Source organism: Nerophis lumbriciformis, linkage group LG29 (genome assembly GCF_033978685.3).
Source record: "Nerophis lumbriciformis linkage group LG29, RoL_Nlum_v2.1, whole genome shotgun sequence".
NCBI lineage: Eukaryota > Metazoa > Chordata > Actinopteri > Syngnathiformes > Syngnathidae > Nerophis > Nerophis lumbriciformis.
Window position 1 is genome coordinate 13,572,683 of NC_084576.2, and position 4,868 is coordinate 13,577,550.

Here is a 4,868-nt window from a genome sequence, read left to right on the forward strand (position 1 = left end):
CTGTCATAGAGATGATCTTTGACTAGATGTTTTTGCAGCAGGTCGTTAAAAACAGCAGAGCGCTCTTGTAACTCTGAGAAAATAAATAGACCAAAATTGTCCACAGTAGAGGACGATGTTTCTACGGAATATACAAAATAATTATAGATGTCCGATAATGGCTTTTTTGCCGATATCCGATATTCCGATATTGTCCAACTCTTAATTACCGATTCCGATATCAACTGATATATACAGTCGTGGAATTAACACATTATTATGCCTAATTTTGTTGTGATGCCCCGCTGGATGCATTAAACAATGTTACTTTACCATGAATTGATTAACGTAGACCCCGACTTAAACAAGTTGAAAAACTTATTCGGGTGTTACCATTTAGTGGTCAACTGTACGGAATATGTACTGTACTGTGTTATCTACTAATACAAGTTTCAATCAATCAATAAAAAACAAGGTTTTCCAAAATAAGAGAAAAAACTTCAACTCCAGTTATGGAAAAAAGTGCCAACATGGCACTGCCGTATTTATTATTGAAGTCACAAAGTGCATTATTTTTTTTAAACATGCCTCAAAACAACAGCTACAAAAACAATGAAGACACACAGCTTCAGTCCAGAGTATACTAGAGCATACTTGCCAACCTTGACACCTCCGAATTCGGGAGATGGGTGGGGGTGGCTGTTCTGTTGTGTTACGGTGCGGATGTGTGCGTATTCCATACTTGCCAACCTTGAGACCTCCAAATTCGGGAGATGGGGGGCGGGGTTGAGGTGGGCAAGGTTGGGTGGGCGGGGTTTGGTGGTAGGGGGGGTTTATATTGTAGCATCCCGGAAGAGTTAGTGCTGCAAAGGGATTCTGGGTATTTGTTCTGTTGTGTTTATGTTGTGTTACGGTGCGGATGTTCTCCCGAAATGTGTTTGTCATTCTTGTTTGGTGTGGGTTCACAGTCTGGCGCATATTTGTAACAGTGTTAAAGTTGTTTATACGGCCACCCTCAGTGTGACCTGTATGACGACAGGTTGTAGAGGACGCTAAAGGCAGTGCCTTTAAGGCACGCCCCCAATAATGTTGTCTGGGTGGAAATCGGGAAAATGGTTGCCCCGGGAGATTTTCGGGAGGGGCACTGAAATTCGGGAGTCTCCTGGGAAAATCGGGAGGTTGAAACCGATAGCGATAATTTCCGATATTACATTTTAAAGCATTTATCGACATCTCTAAAAATAATAATAATAAAAGTGAAGGGACAAGTCCACCCTCCTGGTCCTTAGCTTTCTGGAAATGTGGCCCCCAAAACAATGTAGTTGAATATCCCTGCTGTACATCAACGTGGGATGCACTGAGGACAAAATAATAAATACATTAAATAAATAAAAAGGCAAAATAAGTTACATTGGAAAGTTACTTTTTAAATGTCTTCATTGTTCAGAGTAAAAAGAAGGCATTACTGTTAATATTGCCATAATCAACAACAAAAGTGCCAACCCGACCCTGAGGATTTGCGTGTGTTGATGCTCCACATTCCATCATGCGTGAAACAAGATTTTGTGCAATTTCGGGGTCGTCTAGGGATAACAGGCCGAAATTAGCCTTTGGCTAGAATCTGGCATATTGGCATAACATTTTTATTAGAAAAAAATGCATGAAATTAAATCTTTTTCCAGTAGTCAAATTCCAAATTTAGAGGAATACTGTACAGCAACAGCTTAATAAAAACATGTGAAACTTATAATCTGTGTAAAGACTTGTTTTATATATATATATATATATATATATATATATATATATATATATATATATATATATATATATATACACATATATAATGAAAAGTGACTGGAGTACAATCACAAGGCATAGTTGTTTCCTGCAAAACTGACACAACTGTAGGTAAGCATCGAGACTCACGGCGCGCGTTCGAAGCTGCTATTCGCTAGGAATCATTCACTATTCATGTCTTACAACTGTGGTTGAGAAAAATCCCTAAATCTTTTTTTGGCAAGTGCAGTCGCACAAGCATGTGAAAAATAAAAGGCAGCGCGTGTGTTGTGGAAAGCAGGGCTTTGTCTCACCCCCGATCCAGCTTCCTTTGTTGCAGACTTTGTCTACAATATCCTACTGGTTTCTTCAAAGGTAAATACAGGCTGGACTCTGTGAGCCAATTGCACTTTTCTCGAACAACAGGTAATAAATTTGCATGTCAAGCCTGCGTGTCACAGATTAAAGACGCTTTGTCTAGGATGATTTATGGCGGCGATGGCGTGCTGGGTGCCTTTGGCTGTGAGGAGCTGAGGGTTTGATGGTTGGTTGGTTTGTTGGTGAGAGGCTGGTAGCAGGTGGCGAGGGTCAGATTTGTCATCTGTAGCAGCACACACCATTATCTTCAACCACAAACAATGTTTTGGCTTTTCCTGTAGAGCTGTGTCGTCCGCGAACAAATCGAGCGTTTTCAATGGCTCTTTTAAGTGAACGATGACTACCAGTTTGCAGTTTCATTTAGGACGCTGATGTCAAACTCAAGGCCCGGGGACCAGATCTGGCCCGCCACATCATTTAATATGGCCCGTCAATGCCTGAAATAATAAGCGTCACTAAAGTACCGTATTTTTCGGAGTATAAGTCGCACCGGCCGAAAATGCATAATAAAGAAGAAAAAAAACATATATAAGTCGCACTGGAGTATAAGTCGCATTTTTGGGGGAAATGTATTTGATAAAACCCAACACCAAGAATAGACCTTTGAAAGGCAATTTAAAATAAATAAAGAATAGTGAACAACAGGCTGAATAAGTGTACGTTATATGAGGCATAAATAACCAACTGAGAACGTGCCTGGTATGTTAACGTAACATATTATAGTAAGAGTCATTCAAATAACTATAACATATAGAACATGCTATACGTTTACCAAACAATCTGTCACTCCTAATCGCTAAATCCCATGAAATCTTATACGTCTAGTCTCTTACGTGAATGAGCTAAATAATATTATTTGATATTTTACGATAATGTGTTAATAATTTCACACATAAGTCGCTCCTGAGTATAAGTCGCAACCCCGGCCAAACTATGAAAAAAAACTGCGACTTATAGTCCGAAAAATACGGTACCTTATCTGCTTGACTTATAATTTCAGAGCAATTTATCCATCAAATTGTACACTGTAAAAATTTATAGATTTTGCAGTAAAATTTGCGGTGGTTTTTAAGGCATATGACAGTAATTTCTGGGGTTTTTTTACGGTAAAATTCGGTTAACTGAGCTGTTTTTTTTCACTGTAAAATCTATGGTTGTTGTTTTTACAGTATATTACTGTAAACGGTAAAATGGTACAACATTTTTTGACACTGAGGTGCTGTTTTTTTTCCCATTTACAGAAATAGGTTGTAAAAACCAGCATAAATTTTACAATAAAATGCTGCCAGCCTTTTCCCGACAACCCCCCCCCAAAAAAAAAACCGTGGTACTGTTTTTCATATGTTGTAAAATACTATTTTACTATTTTACTATAAAATTGTGGCGACTGATTTGCTAGTTTGTTTTTTTTTACTGTAAAATTTACAGTTTTTTTTTTTTTTTACAGTTTACATAAACACATATATATTATTCAATTGCATAGGCAGATTCATAAATTACTCGCTGTTACAAGCTGCCTTCTGAGGGCAACCATAACTGCAATGTGGCCCTCAATGAAAATGAGTTTGACACTGCTGATTTTTACAACCTATTGCTGTAAATGGGACACACAAACGTTAAAATAACCAGACATTAACAGTAAATGAACAAGTGGATTAATAATTAATTTTTACAGCTTGTTCCTCATAATGTTGACAAAATAACATAATGATAAATGACACAATATGTTACTGCATATGTCAGCAGACTAATTAAGAGCCTTTGTTTGTTTACTTACTACTAAAAGACAAGTTGTCTTGTATGTTCACTATTCTATTTAAGGACAAAATTGTTCTTTGATTGCAATAAGAAACATATGTTTATTGTACCTTAAGATTTTTTGTTAAAATAAAGCCAATAATGCCATTTTTTGTTTTTATTTAGAAAGGTATCGAAAAGTATCAAAATACATTTTTGGTACTGGTACCGAAATATGGTTTCGAGACAACCCTAGCGTGAGGTATCTATCTATTTTACTTTGTAAATTGACTTGAAACTTCTCACACAGCTCAACACCCTCTACAAAGATCCCACTGTAACATTAGGGTGTTAATCCTCACAAAATTTAGTACACACATTATAAAGTCAAAGTTAAAGTAGCAATGATTGTCACACACACACTAGGCGTGGTGAAATTTGTCCTCTGCATTTGACCCATCCCTTTGATCACCCCCTGGGAGGTGAGGGGAGCAGTGGGCAGCAGCAGTGGCCACGCCTGGGAATAATTTTTGGTGATTTAACCCCCAATTCCAACTCAAATATACAGAACATTTCTGTAATATTTGTGTAAGATTGGTCAAAAACATGGCCGTCATTAAACAAAATGTCTTTGCAGGTGCACGGGAACTGGCCAAAAATTGTCCATTTGTCTTTTTACATGAACTGCTAACAATTAGGCAAGAGGAGAGTTGAAGAATAAGTGGAAAAGGTTTGTTGAGTCTGTGTGTGAAGAGTATATTTTCAATGGAAATGGGGAAAAACCCCAAAACAAAAAGAAAAGATCTCGTGTCCTACTCTGCATACTTTATTTACAAAAGCTGAGAAAAGTTTTTAATCAGTTTTCTCATGCATGTTATCCTCTGCTCCTTCAAACTGTAAAATCTTATGCAGAAATCTACATTTTCCTCCCACAGAAATATGCATAATCAACGCTACAGTAGCCTCGGCATCTCATAAACAGTTCATTTTGGAATGAA